The 17161-nt window shown below is 37.7% G+C and overlaps 1 protein-coding gene across 1 annotated transcript in view; it reads left to right on the top strand.

Moving 5' to 3' along the window:
• The window catches only part of PLXDC2 (plexin domain containing 2), a 278669-nt gene that overhangs the window by 86161 nt on the left and 175347 nt on the right, over positions 1-17161 (top strand). The window lies entirely within an intron of this gene.

Genomic DNA, 17161 nt, shown 5'->3' with positions numbered 1-17161 from the left:
TGTGTTCCTATGCCCCCTGCTTAGGTGTGCCTGCTCGAGAAGGGGTCTTGGACAAGATGATCTCCAGAGTTCCTTTCCAACCCCTGCCATTCTGTGATTCTGTGAGATTCAATTTTCTATCCATATGCATAGACCCAAATAAAAGAATAAGATTTAACCATTATTTAGTTAGTAAGAAACACTCTATTCACTATTTCCATACATAATAAAAAGTAAAAATGAATAATTTTAATAGATTTGTACTAACTGACACAGTTATGTTGGTCACTGTTTATGGGTATATTGTGTCTAGGGCTCCTTGGTTGCAAAAAGAGATGAAAAATTATACCAGCCAAACAGACTCAACTTTTCTTTAAAGAAAAAGCCCTACAAATGAAAACAAGATTAAACTCAAAGATTTAAGTCAAGCTCTTCGCTTACTGGTATAACTCCTGATTAAATTTGTTTATTCCAATCATTTTGATTTAAATCTGTACACTGACATACAGTGAACCATCCCATTAATTTTAATGAGTCTATTTCATGTGCAAAGCAAAACACCTGCGCAAGTCTTTGCAGGGAATAGTCCTTGGAGCATAAAGTTTCTGTTTCAATTATTAGCAAGTCCTGTTTTTAGTGTTAATTTATAGTTTCATATTTTCTTTAAAGAGATTATACATATGTTAAACAGTTCGTCTACAAGTTATACCTCAGAAGTGGGATTGTTGAAGACTCTCTTCTCTAAGTGACTGAAGCAAGTCCCAAGTAGATTTTGCTCAGTGCCTTCAACAGCTGGGCTGTGAACTAGACAGAACTTAAGGAAAGATGAGAGTAAAGAATTAAAATATTTTTCTTTTTGTAAAATCACTTCTTCAACTTCTAAACCTGTTAACAGGGAGATATATTTTTTTTAATATCTATCATTTCAGTACCCAAAGTGCCACTACCAAATGGCTGTGGAAATTCAAGTTCAAGCTAGAACTGGAAGCCAAGTTAATTGACAGGTTATTTGTATTGTATTTCTGATTCAAATGAATTCAGTAACGATCTAGGGCATTTTGCTAGGTTTCTCACTGGATTTCAAAGGTCAAAGGACTACACTGATGAAGCTGAAAAAATTGTATGTTTTGTCAATATGCTTGCTAGTACTCCTAGCAAACCTTCTCAACTTGTAAGTCAAAACTCATCTTCTGAAAATGCCAGCTCTTTTAAGAAACCTTCAACAAATGCATTCATTTATGGCATTGTCCTGAAATATTTAAGGTTAACTTCTTCATGCTGCAGTGAATAATCTAACATACTGGTTTATTATTCCTCTGAAAATAGGAACATTTGCCATAGTAGGAATGAATAGATCACTTTTGCAGAAGTCCAGACATCCTGTAGGCAAATGTAAGTGTAATAGTATTTCCAAAGTCTCATGTTTAAAAAGTAGGTCAGGAAAAGAGAAAAATAGAGAAGAAAACACACCAGTGTTTTAGTGTACATGTAAAAAGTAAATGAAATGCATCAGGTAAGGTTCAGCTAGACAGACTTCTATTATTGGGCTGAGAAAGACTGTAGGATGTGTGTATTCAGTATGTCAGCATGACTTTATCAGGAAAAAGTGCCTTTAGCTCTTCAACTGACACAAAAGGGATGCTTTCAGTATGGACAAACAGGATTGTACAAACTTGCTGATGTCTTGGTGTGGCACCTGGCATTGTACATGTTACAAAAAGTAGCTTGAGCTGTCAGGACTTTGAAGCAGAATATATTTTAAAATGCAAGAAATGTAGTGGAGATTTCATTCTATTCCGTTTTATTTCATTTTATTTATTTTATGCTATTTCTGAAACTGTCATTTTTTTATGATACACCATGGGCAACTATTCTGAAAACAAGACTAACAGAGGTTGATAATGTTTCATTCTCAGCCCACCCATGTGAATGAATGGCTCTTTCTCAGCTCTTCATTCAAAAGGCAGCAGCACCTGATGTGAGGAGCTATATTTTTGGCACCCAACTCTGCTTTGTGTGTGTCGCAGGAAGCAGTTATTCCCCTGCCTCGCTGTCCCTCAGCAAGTTCAGGTCATGCAACAGTGCCCTGCCCTGTGTATTTTTAGTTACTGACAGCACTTCAAGTGACTGAAAGAAAGAGGCAAGGGAAAGAGTCCTTTTATTTATTTTCTTGTAAATGCCCCAAATGTTCAATAAAGATAGTGTGATGTTTAGAGAACATGTGCTGTTGAAGTGTGGGAATATCTTTAATTACTAGTACTGTGGGATGAACTACAAAGCTTCCTCCAGCAGCACTCCTGCACATGAGAAGCAACATCACGGCTCCTATGTTTTAGTGAAGGCCCTGATTTCACGAGACTTTTCTGTTCACAAGTATGCCTACTTCGCAACCTTCTAAGCCTTGCTAAAACTGTAAAAATTTCCTGCTAGTTAATCTCCAGCAGTTATAATCTGAATATGTGTATGTATTTGTGTGTGCACACTTGAAATGCAAATCTGTTCTGTGGTTGTTTAGAATCCAGAGGTTATTTTATGTGACCTGCATTTAAACACGATCATGCTTGAGCCTCACTGAAGTTGGCAGCATTACAGGTGTTATTTTATGTGACCTGCATTTAATCACAGATGATCCATGAGTCTTGCTAAATATGGTAGCATTACAGAGATCCTATTTTCACATTCTTTAATGTAGTAACAAGAAACCTTTGTGCCAGTGGGATGTACACTTATGTTTCCTGATTTCCTACATCTTGCTAACTAGTTTATCCTGGAAATTTCAAGGAAAGGATGCTTCCATTCCCTGTCAAACTCCTCCTATTAAAAAATCAGAATGAAAAAATGTTACTTCCAGAGCTAATCTAGATGCAAAGATTCTCTGTCCCTGTCTCTCAATCTCTCCCTCTTTCTCCCCATCCCACCCTCTCCTCCACCTCCCTATTCTCTCCTTCCCCCCTTATATATGGCTGAAATCTGAAAAATTCTGTTTTATAAAATATTTTTTCATCTGACATGTCTAAAAAGAAACACAGGTTTTTCTGAACACTTCAGAAAATACAGAAGTATTTTAACTGTTTACTTTTCTTTTATATTTTAGTATTTTACAGATATTCATTTTAACCAGGTATTTATTTTAGTTCATGATGGCAGAAAAAACCCAGCATTTTCCCTTAATTAAAAGCCTTGTTAACTGCCCTTACTTAAATAACCTGAGGATTGCAATAGGAATGTTATGATACTTACATATTGCACTGTACTGCTGAAGCTGTGGTTGATGGCATTGAGGTGTATGGAGTAGGACCTTTCACACCTTGGGGTGTTTAGTAGCTAATTTAACAGTGGTGAATAGCAGTCAGCAACAAATTTTGGTAAAGTTGGCCTCTCTTTCTCAGTTCAGGAAAAGCTTGCTGACTTATTGCTTACCCCTCAACCAAATATTTTTAGAATTATTACACGATGTGGATCAACAACACATATTGCAAAATCAGAATGTATTGCTTTTCCGTATTTGATCAGAGAACTTATATAGCATTTAATCAGATCTGTGCCGTGGTTTCTACTCCTTGTAAAATGAGATTGGGACACTTAATATTTCTGCTCTGAGTATGCACTGTATAAATATTTTATCAACCACATATTCCAAAGCTTTTAACATCATCAGTCTGTGTTTTTCAGCACAAAGAAAACATGCTTGAATTTTTGAGAATATTCCACATTCATGCACTGTCACACATTTTTAAGTCTTATCAGGAGAAAAAACCAACTGGTTTTAAGGACATAATGAGGAGCACACCTTTAATCTTTGGACATGGAGTGGTCTTTGCTGGCAGTAAATGGTTTCATTATTTTTTTCATGTTTCTTTCACTGTGGGGGGTAAAGGGGAAATGGTCAAAGCATGGCTCCAAAACCTGCTCCAATAATTAATCTTATTTATTTTTTGCAATAGTGTTCTACATATTCTTTATTTGACTTTACATAATTTACAGCTAATAAAAGCTTGTTAAATGGTGTTTGACAAGCTAAATTAAAGTTTCACCTAAGGTGTATGCTAAGTACTTCATATATTCTCAGGTAAAGAGTATTGTTTAGAGTAGGAGTGTTCATCACCTCTCCACAGCCAGAGGTACTCCTCTGTGTGTGTGTGTGTCTGCGTGTACACATGAGCATGTTTGCAGTTTATCTAGTATCTCAGAAATAGGAGTCATAATGACCCTTCCTAAAATGGGAACAAGTGTTTGAAATTATGATATATCTTTTCTTTTAATTACTTGCCTCTGCTAAGGTATAAATGCTTCAGAGTGGATAAAAGTTTGGAAATTAAGTTGCTTAATCGAATGCAATCTTTTTTCACATTAATCTATTGCTTTATTTTGTCTTAGTTGCCTCAGTAATTGTCACAGCTTACACCTGTATTGTTCTTTGGCATTGGCTTTTTATTCCAGCTGGACACAGAAGGAGTTGCTTCTCCTTGTGACAAAGTAAGGGACCAGTGCTTCTTCTTTTTGAGCTTCTTTTTCTACCAGGAACACTCAGTTTTAAGTCCCAAAAAAGTTTCCAGTGTGGCTTGTTGAAGTCATCAGGACGACCCCATGCAAAGAAGCATACAAACATTAGAAACAAATAGTGAAAAGAGGAAATAGGCGGGAAGGATGGAAAGAGAAGAAACAGAAAGTAAAGAATAGGCTGCAAAAGGGGGAGGAAGATGGATGAAAAGAAAACAGGGCAGGAGTTTTGCCCAGGAGGGCAGGGTCAGCTATTTATCAATCGGTCATGGTCAGAGGCTTCACTGGAGAATGAGACTGGATGGGCTGTTTACATGTGAGGATGACTGAATTCAAACCACAGCTAAACCAAGTCCTTCTCTGAAAGAGGAAAGGGTGACTACTTTTATGTACATCTATGTTTCCATGAATCAATCATAGGCATTTATGTCCTGTATCTACATTTTGATGTCAGCCACGAAGAATTATTATTTTTAGTATTGCTTTTTATTAAAATTGAATCAATTTACCAGGAAGAAAAATTCAGAAATCATATATATACACACATATATGTACATATATATATACATGTATGTAGCAAGTCAGCAATGGAATAATCAGCATAGACATGTGGACTTTCAGCGAATGAAGTGACAGGAGGACAGTGAGTTCAACCTTGTCAAGAGTTTGAAACAAGTGTTTCTATGCTAATTTTATATCAAAATTGGGAACTTTACTTTTAACACATTCTTCACTTCTTACATTTGATACGCTGCCATCTGTCTCAGGAGGCAGCATTCACCTTTGCTTTAAGCAATGCCTGTTGAATAAAAAAAAATATATTTTTCTTGCTGTTGTTGTATCACTGCTATTTAGTATTACTTTACCTGCTTGATATTATTCAGCAGGAGCAGTCGGAATTGCAGGCAAAGCTGTTAGGAAGAAAACGGGAAAGACACAGAACAGTTTTAAAGATGAGATGTCACCAAGAGAAATGGAAGCCCCGTGAGAGTAGAGGGAATCCTAATAATGGGGGAATGTCAACCTCAATCCAGGTAGGCTAACAAGATCATAAGGCTTAGGACTGAAAGAGGGAGAAAGCTTAAAAGTGCCTCTTATCCCAGGAGAAAAGAGAGCCAGCCAAAACTTCTGGAAATGTTTTTCTGACAAATTGCTGAAAAACTGTTGCAGTGGGTTATTATTCTTTGACTCTGGCTTTATTTCAGCTACCTTTGCAATGAAAAGACAATATTTAAGTCAGAATTTGCAGCCTGAATCATTAAATGCGTTCCTCATTTCAGGGGGAGTTAGGGATGCTAAACACTGACTCTTCTAAATATTTCTGAGGTTCTGGATCAAGCTGCATAGGCCACTTACTGTTTTAATCCTCATTGAGCAAATAACTGATTTTTTTTTTTTGGTTAAACACTTTCAGTATCTTTAAATATCTTTGTGTTCCAGAGGGAAGGTTTTTTTCAAGTACAGCATCTGCAAGGCCTGTCTTATTTTCAGGAATAGTGAACAGGATTTTATACTGATACAGGCCAAGAAGAATCTGGTCATAAGGGATCCTACCTCAAAGCAAGGTGGAAGAGTCCAGGCCTACCAACTGAGATAAGTGGGAGGGAGAGAGTGGCGGGATCTAAATTAAAGTTGTAACATAGCGAACAAAGTGTGTTGTGACTTACATGTGAGTAAACTGCAGAAGGACTGAGCTGATCACCTCTAGAAAGAGATGGACAGTATCTTGGGAAAGAGGTCATGCCTTGAGAGAGACAGGACAAACTAAGGCGGCACTTACTAGAAGAACCCATCACTTGAGCTCTGTTAATATCAGCTGTTCTACATGTAATGTGTTGAACAAGCCTGTTCATAAATATTAAAGATCTTCTTTGTCCCAAATGGTTTTTAGCTTAGTTTAATAGCTTAAGCACAGTGTTGAGGAATCATCAAAGAATGAGAGCACTGCAGTTTGTTTGGGAAATATTAGATAAGGCAAACCTGTCGTCACAGCTAGCTTCCTGTATCGCCCCTGCTAATCTAATAATGCTTCTGAACACTGGAAGCACAATTTGTGTTTTCTTTGCTTTGGCTTAGTTCCGACCATCTGAGAAATGTAGTGCTTTGCTCTTTTAAGTGTATTAAACTATTCTTGTGGAGTGAATTATGTTGATAGCTTGTTTTCTTGGAGGAGAAGGCAGCGATAAAAATGATTTGTGACCTCTTTTTGTGAAAAGATGGACCTCAGACATCCAAGAAATCAGAATTTGTCCAACATGAGACCCTTTCACTTGCTCAAGTAGACTGGTATTAACCCTTACCACTGGTTTTTTGTTGGGTTTTTTTTGTTAGTTTTGTTTTGTTTTGTCATACATTGTCCCTTTTTTACAGCCATTCTGAAGGTGTTGTTAAAAAAAAAAAAACACCTGAAAAATATGGTAAGGACATCAGAATCACTTCATATTCTTATAAACTGATCTTTGGGACTTGTGCAAAGGAAAAAAAAAAGCTGTTAATGTATGTAGAATTAATTCTGATGAATTATTCAACATGTAGGAATATAGTGTATAATCTCTTTGAATAATCCTCCCATCTCAAAGCCTTCAGTTCTTTTGGGACTGAACAATGCTGGCTGATAGTACTGAGGGTTGTAATACATTCTGATATGTCCTGTCTCATTCTAGTACAGGTAAATTAAAAGCAAATTTATTTCTAATTAGCCAGATGGATTTCTCAAAGGACTAAGTCTGAACACTAGACAGTGTTCAAGCTTTTAATTTTCTGTGATCTGAAGTTGAGGGCATATATCATTGATTATTTGAATATCTGAAAAATTAAGAAAGCCTTAAGCAAATGTAGTGGACATTTTGAAAAATGATGTAGCTTGTGTTCACAGCCATTATAAGACAGATGTTCACCACAGTATGTTAGCTTTTAAACAAAGATGTGGTTTTCCCTATTCTGAGAAAAATAAAGTCATTAAGTGCCAGATTATCAGAGCTTTCAGAGCCTGGCATACAGGTTCCTTGGAAAAAATGTATTTTTATGTTTTACTCTGCTTGTTTGATTTTTTGTTTTTTTGACTTGACTTGACTTGATTTGACTTGAAAACATGGCAATGCCATCTCACTGGGATACAAACCCCGGTTTGGTTTGTGAGTAAACCAGATATCTTAGAGCAGAAACCCAGTGCCATATGTTAGGTTTGGGCTTCAGTTAATCTGCCACGGTTCGTGAAGAAAATTTCAGAAGGGTCACAGAAATAAATATGCTCCAGTGGTGATGTGATCATAAAGTATGGTATTTGAGACAATTCTGATAAATGGAAACTAGTTACATTGTGTGGAGAACTGGTAAGACTTTTTTTTGTGCAGTGCTGCACAGAACCTTGGTCTTCCATCTTCTGGAGGGATTAACTGAAACTGGAATAGGCATTGAAGGAAAAGCAAAATTGAACAGAGAGCTGTCGAAAGAGAGAAAACAGGCCTTGATTTATTTACCCTTCTAAAATGAAGGCTGAGCTGGTTGATCTTCATGCACGCTTAGCAGGGTAAATAACATAGAGAAGACCTATTTAAACTGAAGAATAGTGTTGACACAAGAATAAATACATATGTACTACTTATGAATACATTTAAGTCAGAGTTTAAGAGAATTATATATGATGATTTTGGATAGCTTTCTGCTAGGTTAGTAAGGCCAAGCTACCAACTGATGGTCAAAAAGATTAATTTATGAAGGAGCTTGCGAATCATGGAGGTATTAAGCTGCCTACATTAGTTAACAAGATAAAGAGAGAGTTATACCTTCGGGCCATCTTTATTTTTATTATGCACTCAACTGGGTATGTTAAGCTTGAGATGTTTTCCATAAGAGTTTGCTGTTTAAAGGTTTACTTTACTTGAGGACTGAGCTCTCTTTTATTCATGCTGTGAGTCTTCTGTACACTTTAAAGCCACCCTTCTGTTCTTATTCCATGCCTCATCTTATGATATCCAAGTGCCTTTCAGAAACATGTTGACTAATATGATTATAACGTGTCATGCAAATTATGCTGTCTGTCTTTCTCATAGTCTTCAGGAAAAAGAGCTGTGACGCACACACTGGCACACAAAAATACATGGGAAGGCATGCCGAAAAAAATGGACTTTGTCATAGCTTGTGTGGGCGAGGTGCTGAGATTAAGCAGACTTTCATCCTGTATTCATGTGTTGAGGTCATTGTTCTGGTCAAGTTATAGGAGAGAGAGTGTGGAGCATCCTGACTGCGTTCCTCAAACCAACACCTGAGGAAAGGTTTTAGACACTCCAGAAATCATTAAGGCTCATGTTTTCAAAGGCAGAAGTGTCAGAGGATGCAAGCAGGCATACTGGGACTTTCAGAAGCATTTTTGTAAGCCTTTCATTTCAGTCAGCTGGAATTGAGTACTGAAAATTGAGCCAGTGATCTGCCTCATTTAATATGTACCTAACTTGGCAAATTTCTCACTGAGATCCTTAAAGTCAAAAAATAAAATCACTTTTACATGATATTTTATAAGGAATCAGCATCATGAAAGGATTAATGCTTGTAAACTTCTGAGTGGTTGGGTTTTTCAAATTATATGTTTACATATAGCTTAGCTCAATATTGCCTGTTGGTGTAACTGTAGTCTAAAGGAAGGTGTTTGCAGCAACCCATCTTGTGGAGAAAATACAATGTTTGCTTTCATAACAGCTGTAATCTCTTGAGAGTGCTTAGTTTCATGTTTCTGCAGATTGCAGTGCTGTGTAAAGCAGAAATACTAAATGCATGTATCGCTAAATCCGAAAGATTATTTGTCAAGACAGAGAACAGCCTCCTTAGCAGCATTAGTGGTAGGACATGTGGTTTCCAGAGGGCGGTACAGAAAAACATAGCACATTAGTAGTCAGATGTATGCTTAAATTTTACATGGACTCAACCTGTTTTTTAAAGGATAGTGACAGCACTTAAAAACAAACTTCAGAAGAGCAAGCTGATTGAGCACGCTGCTTCAGGCTATCGCAACTGAAACTGTCATTCCTGGTTTCTGTATGTTTTGGGCCTATATTCCACAGCCATGTGAAGTATAGGACAGCATCCTTAAAATTAATTTTCGAAAAGGCAGGTTGAAACAAACTGATGTAGTGGTAGGAAAAGTCCAGGTACAAGTCAGCTGCAATAATCGCCACTATGACAAAGATTTAATAATGTACAAGGCTTCGTGGAGGTTGCTAACTCCTCTGTAATGTTCAAAGTTAACTAGTACAGCTGGCAGTGTCTTCATCCCAAGCTCAAAGACATCTGCACGTCTAACTAAAATGGCATCTGCATATCTTCTGGGAGTATGCAGGGTTAGACTTAGAGAGGCAGTAAGTGCTGGTACTTTAAAACAGTAATTTGGACAGCACTAGGGAGATATAATACTCATTGAGTGAAATTAACTGAGGGGCAGAGTGGAAAAAAATGCTCTCATCCTAAAATGTGAATCATTCTGTCCAAATTTGACTAGTGACAGCATAAGCTGAAGTGATAGTGTTCCATTAACTGCCCATTAATTGGTTTTATATTCAGTGTATGGTGGATATAACTGCAATTGTTTCGATTGGGCTTGGCAAAACTTATACTGTAATGGATATTAATTGTCACTTTTTTCTAGCTCACTCTGTTAAGCTGCCAAAAATCAAATGGATGTAAATTGAATTATCTTCTACTTCCAAATCTGTGGTCTCTAAGTCAAGATATTTTGGTAGGTAAACTCGCTTTTCTGCTGCTCCTCTCTTAAATAAAGGATACTTGAATTTCTAATGCTGTCCAACTAGAAATGCCCCCTCCACGGGAATTTGGAGAAAATAATTCAAGTGGTCAAAAAAGACAGAAGTGTCAAGAGATGAAAATCCACTAGATGTGATGTGAGGTTCCCTCTCAGTCTGTAGTTTCTGGTTCCTGCTTTTAAAAAGTAGAGCAAAATAAAATCAGAAAGGTTATCACATTTCCTTTAATGTGAAATTCTGTGAATCTGCTGGATAAAGTGGTGTGTGGGCAAGGCTTAGCAATTGTGTGCACATGTAAGTCAGCTCAGCAAAAAGTGATAATTGAAACTTTGATTGTTTTGCAGACTGTTTAAGCAGCATTACAAGCATGACTCAAAACATGAAATAAGTGAAAGTATTCTTTTTTCTTTAAAGCAAAACAAAAAAACACCTCCTATTCAGCTCAGTAGAACATATTTGAAGCAAGAGGAATGACACTGTTTTCCTCAAGTGATACAAAGCAGTCACAAATTAGTCCCCAGAATGTCTGTCCATCCTCACCTTTCCAAACACGTTTAGTAGGTGATATCTTGGGACAGTCAGGTAGTTAATATATTTGCTTCATTAGGTTAGAACAACACATGGAAGACAAAATCAGGTCTTATTAAATTAATTGAAAATTTTCATTAACTTCAACGAAACCAGTGTATGGCACTCCAGAGTAAATTGTCAACGGAGCAGCAGTTGCAGATCCAAATTTGTGTCTGTAGATTGCACACAGACTTGAATGTGGGTTTTCATTTAAAGAATCCCTGGAAAATCCAAGGGGAGAGATATATCTACTGCAGCATTGAAACTCTGGGAGGACATTGGCACTGGTTAGCCCACTATGTTAGTCAGGTAACGTCCTGGTTACCTGAAGAAGCAGCAGAGCTCCTTACGCTCTGATCTTGAAAAGCAACATTGTGTAGCTAACGTACTTCATACTAAAATAGATAATCTGTGTATTTAATCATTTTATAAGCTGTGTTCTCTTACTCCCTTTATGCCCGTTACACTCTGGTTAATCACCCCAAGAAAATGCCCCACCATTACAACAACGGGCTCTCCAAACAATTCATCTTTCTTCCACCTCAGTCAGCAGCTATTTTGAGGCTTGAAATGAGCTCTTGTGCTCAGTTGTATGCCTGCTAATGTCAATTACAAAATTACTGCTGACCTCACAGAAAGTAAATCAAAGTCCTTTAGATTTCCCAAATGCTGGATTCCTGTTGTAGCAGTCACAGATTATACTTTATCTCTGGTTTTTTATGTTATATAATTGACAACAGGTAAGTGCTAAGGCAGATGTCACTGTGTGGTGCAGTTACACGTGTGCTTCCAAGTTCTTTTCCTTCGTGTGCAACGTAGTACACAGTCCTGGGAAGTCTACGCCGCAGCATTTTTCTTCTGTTTCATTAGACTTGGCAGAAATAATGGTACTTAGAGAGAAAGTTATATGACCAGTACTAGAGCCTGCTTTTCACATTGCCCTTTCATCAGAGCCTGTTTTAGAAGAATTTCTCCTGGAGAATGGTCTACTTCTGTTAAGATGAAAGAAGAAATCATACTGCATCCCTTAGTTTTCAGTCAGATGCACTTAGAATACATTTACAGAATAGAAGCTGTTCACAGCTGAGTTAGTCTGGCAAGTTAGTGTCTGGGTTAGGCTAGTCTAGGTATGAAATTCCTTTATAAAAAGCTGTATTAGAGCTGTTTTGTTCAAATGGACATTGCATTCTCTCCTGTGAAACAGTGAGGTGTATAAGGAAATATATCCCATGGCTTTCAGAGCCGCATTCAACTGCATGCCTTCGATTTAATCACTTCTTAATACAAAGTGGAAGAGGTATTCTATTCTTTCCATACCCTAGCAGGTGTAAGCTTAACCCACCAGTGCAGTCAAGCCATTTTGTTCAGTCTGTAACACTTTAGATTTCTGTCTACAGCCTGTCTTCCCACCAGTAAAGTGAATACCAGTGTTGACCGCTATTTTGGGAAACACTGCCTATTATCTTCTGCCTTTTACTGATACTATGAGTTGCTCTCTGAAAAGTAACAATCATATGTGCACAAGTTACAGGATGATGGCAGAATCATCAACTTCATGTCTCAAAGCCAAAAAGCCTGTTAGACACCAGCAATTACATTGCCATTTCTGGGACTGTCACATGCTGTGATGATAAAGGGTAAACGCAGTAAAATAAAACACTTAAATAACCAGAAAGTGCACCTTTGGTTACTCAGGCATGGTCCAGAAGATCTGAAAATGGGTTGCATACCTATATCTTTAGTGTGAAGGAACCAGTATTGAGAACGTGGTTATGACCACAGATATGGAGCACAACCCTAGCGCGCTGTATGAGTTTGCATTTGAAAGAGGGAGTTTTATATGTTTTTATTTTGAGACTTTATTAAACCCTTTGGTTTGAAATTTCTTTATTCTCTCTCAAACACTTCTCATCTGAAAGAGTGAACAAGAAAATACTTTACTGAAAGTCAAATTGACAGGCAGCTCGGAGAACGTAAAGCCTGTAGTGCAATGCCCTTGTATGTGATCTTGCACTGGTGCTGTAGTTACACACAGACTGCAGCAGAACGGGGCTCAGGGGATTGCCCTGGCTGCCTCTCCCTGAACCGTGATTGTCCCAGGGCTGCGAGGACTGCTAGAAGCCAGGGGAGCCGTCCCAGCAGGCTGGGTCTTGACCAGGACAAGCATCTGCAGTGCTGTGTCCCACTGCCTCGTGGCCATTACATGCAAACAGCTGTCCGCAGACTTTGCAATGCCAATGGCAGTTCTGTTCTTTTATTACCCTGTCTGGGTCAGGACAGTCTGTTGTTATCTTTCCTGTATTAAGCATGGTTTGTGTTGCAGCCTCTGGTGCTTTTTACTTGCAAAGTCCTTCAACGCCTTGAGACACCTTTATTTTTATGCAAAGTGAAGAGAATACTAGCATCCTGCAATTACATTATTTTTTCTGTATGAGAAAAGAGGAAAGGAAGCAAGAAAGAAATATCTTCTGTCTGACTTGCTTGAAAGAAAACTGAGTTTTACCCCTGTAGTCATGAATTCCATAAGTTTCACCAGTTCTGATCCTCCTTCCGCTCAAATTTTTAGTCAGTAAAAATGTACTATGTGATTTATACTAAAGAAAAAACAATACAATAAAGATGCGATATTGGGTACTTTGATATATAGCCTAAAGAAGTCGAGGCCCTCTATTATTTGTGGTTGTGTTGGCAATAGAAAATAGGAACTTGCTGGGAGATCCTGGAGTAGGGACTGCAGTAGAAGGTCATCTGTCTATGCCATAATGTTCTTCATCTTGTGGTGTGTGATTACCAGGCTAAAGCAGAAAGGGCTCTTAGCTGCAAGAAGAAAATGGAAAACCTGCTTTTTCCTTGAAATTTGGTTGTATGTTCAGAGTTCCTGCTTCATCAGATGACCTCTTGCATCATGACACAGCAATGAGATAAAATTAAGGCCAGGATAAACACAATGTTAAAATAAAATGCTGCAGCATACCAGCATTACAGATGTTTCTGCAACCCACACCCCTTTTCTCTCTCAGCAGCTGGACACAGGATCTTTACGGCCAAGAGTATTCTGGACATAAGGCTACCTTAATGGTCTTAGTGCCTAATATCTGTATTGTATCTGGTAATGCTCTGGGGCTGATACCAGAGGGAAGGGAAAAATGTGTTGTCTCTTGTGTGTGTCGAATAGTCCTGGATAGTACTAATCCCTTCTCTGCCTGCATGCAGGAGTCCCAAAATAAAGCCCCGGTTGCAGTTGTACCTCTGCCCCTGTTTGGATCACAGCCGTGTGCAGGAAGGGGAGCAGGAGAAAGGCAGGGCTGAGGGCAGCAGATCTTCTCATGTCAACTGAAGTGGTACAGTAAAAATGTCATCTCGCAGCCTGCAAAATTTCTGGATTTCAGTGTTGCAGACATACTTAGGAGTGGTTTTAGTAAATGTGTAAAATTTCCATGGCTACAGTAGATTATTATTTCTGCCTAATCCAGAAGATGCTGTGAGCCAAGTTGCTATTTAATGAGCCAGATAGGCTCTCACAGTTAGAAATAGACTGCATTTGTTTTCAAAGGGCTCCATTACTTTTGAAATAGGATAATTAGTTTCTTTTAATTTCTTGAATGACTGGTATTATTATATTCCATGCACTTCTTTTTAATGTAAAAAGCTAAAAAAGATTAGTTCAAAGTTTATTTATTTAAAAATGCCTTCAGGAGCAATATGGTCTGTTCCAAGAGAAGAAAATTGGTATGGTCAAGTTAGACTCTTTAGCAGGTAGGAGATGGCCGGAAAAAATTTCTTCCTAACATACAGAAATGCAAGTAAGACAACCGGCTGAAAATAAGATATGAAAAATAGGGCTGTAAGATTGAATATTTTGATGATATTTTCTAGGTGAACTTTGAAAAATATTGCTTATCTATAGAAATGCATTGAAATTAATCATAAAATCAATGGGATGAGAGGAAACTTTATTGATTTTTCAAATACTAAGACACATTTGTATCATTTCCATTTTACATGATTACCCTCCTGAGCAGAGTTTTACAGATAAATCTGGGCATTGTTAATGTAAAGACCTCCAGATATTTGAAACTAGTATTGTTTTACATCAGTATGCCCATGGTGAATACACTGTGTTCACTGAGGTGGTGTAAGTTTTTCCCCTTTCCATCCCAGCTGATAATACTCCGCTGATTTTCTTTGAAGTACCTTTCCTGGCAAGAAATTGTCAGTGAATCACTCTCTCCATTGGTCCCTAATTTCTTTGATATTTCTTCATGAAACAACAATTAATGCTGGCAGTGCAACTCAGCAGAGGTCTTCCCACGTTCTTAATATATCCTTTGGGCATGTATGAAAGAGGCAGCAATCTACTTGCAAGGCTGCATTCTTGTTTTGAGAGCATAGCGTGATTTCTTTTAGAGTGAGAAATTTACTTAATTTTCCCTTGTAGAGATGTTTTGAAGAGATAGGGAAATGTCTGTAATCTGTAGCCTCACATCTGAGTCACATCAGGGATTTACTTGGTTCGGAATCTAGTGCATAAAGACACTATTATTTCAGCAATCAGAGGAACTAAGGTGCTTTAGAAAATACTGGTGCTATTAAACCATTACTGATAAGTAGTTTGTTGAAAACAATTCACTGTATTGGATCTCACAATGTATTTTCACTCTTCAGTCCATAGCATTTAGAAATGAAGATTTACAGTGTTTTGCAGAGCATTTTGTATAGCTCTTGACAGCACTGCCAGTTTACCTGTAGGACTGAGCTTCACAGACTGACACATCTTAAAAAATACTATCTCCAGGTAAAATTGGGCAGCAAAATGCAGCACTTATATCCTGAAAAAATAATAAAGCCTGGGTGATAAAATGTGGAAAATATTTTATGACCACTGGATTTTTTGGTGTTTATTTATTTTTACACCTAGAGTTTCTACAAATATTTTACTGGGAAGGAAGAGCTTATCCACTTATTCCCTGGAGTGTTAAGGAAGTTGCCACACGTTTTGTCTTCGGGTTGAATTTCCTTTTGCAGAGAGCATTGTCCATTTGGGGAGGGAGTGTCCAATCAGTTGAGAATCTGCCCTTTGGCAAGTCTGGCCCTTTATCTTGACACCATTTGCATTCTTCTTGTAGCTGTGTAGACTACAGCACATGCGAGCACATGTAGAGCTGATAAATTTCCAGAGGTTTGCTATGTGTTTTCATTGTTCAGACTTGTGGATATGACATGGGAGCATGAAGGTTATGCACTTGATGATTTGCTTATCTGTTTTTCATATGCTGAAGCACAAACCTATTTTGAAAGCTAGAAAATTACAACGTGTAGATAAAACGCTTCCCTCACATTATCTAAAATAATTTTGCTCTTTTTTTCCCCCACTAATGTAAGAATTAATCAATGTTTATGGCAGATGCTCTTCGTCTCAATGCATGTCCAGGAAGCCTCATCTTCATTACAATACATTTGTACATATGCCACTGCTGGTTAAAATTGTTGCTGTGTGGAAGAAAATCGAAATATCTTAAGCTTGGACACTTTCAGCATCCTTCACCCTTATTCTTCAGGGCATAAAATGCCTCCTAACAGCTTCACACTTCCACCAGCCCAAGAGGCACTAATCCATATCAGGGGTCTGTTTTCCACCCCAAAATTAAACAAGGAAAACCCATAGTAACTTGTCTCTGTCTGCAGAGTAAATGACTGAGAACAGATAGAAAATGGGTTTAGAGTAATTTTAGGATTACATACAGCTGTCTATTAGAACAACAATTTCCTTGAAAATTGTGAATGGTAACAAAGTGCTTGGTGGAGTTAATGGAGTTTTGCTGTCTTTGCTTTTAAAGTATCAAAATCTCTGTATTAATTTGTCACTCTTTTTGGTATATTACTCCTAATGGCCTGACTGTATTTTGAATACATTTGAGTTTTAAGTCTGCAATGGTAGTTGTCATGTTAAGTCTCCTACCTCTGGAAATCTAGGGAGTAAATCGTATGTTCATACTCAGCATGCACTGGGTTTTCCCTCTGCTGTGCCAGATCTTTGTTTCTACTTTGGTATTTTGCACCATTAAAGAGGCTACTGTAAAAATATAATTATACTTTTTGACACTTGTAGAATTCACAAAATCACTGAAGTCACACTGAAGATTAATAACATAATTACTGGTAAAACTTGCTTAGCTTGCTGAAGAGGTTTTGCATCCTGGAGAATACTGTTTGAAACATTTTCTAAAACACAGCTGAGCAACTAGATATTAACCTGAAAGATTTTTCCCATGCATTCTTGAGCTAATTTAACAGGCAGGCAATTCACATTAATCTATATTAATTCCTTTCCAAACTAGGGAGAAAATAGGCAAAATGTT

The sequence above is a fragment of the Phalacrocorax aristotelis genome, chromosome 2 (assembly GCF_949628215.1).
Source record: "Phalacrocorax aristotelis chromosome 2, bGulAri2.1, whole genome shotgun sequence".
Taxonomy (NCBI): domain Eukaryota; kingdom Metazoa; phylum Chordata; class Aves; order Suliformes; family Phalacrocoracidae; genus Phalacrocorax; species Phalacrocorax aristotelis.
Note: the sequence above shows the minus strand (reverse complement) of the source record. Positions and strands in the feature narration are given on the sequence as shown.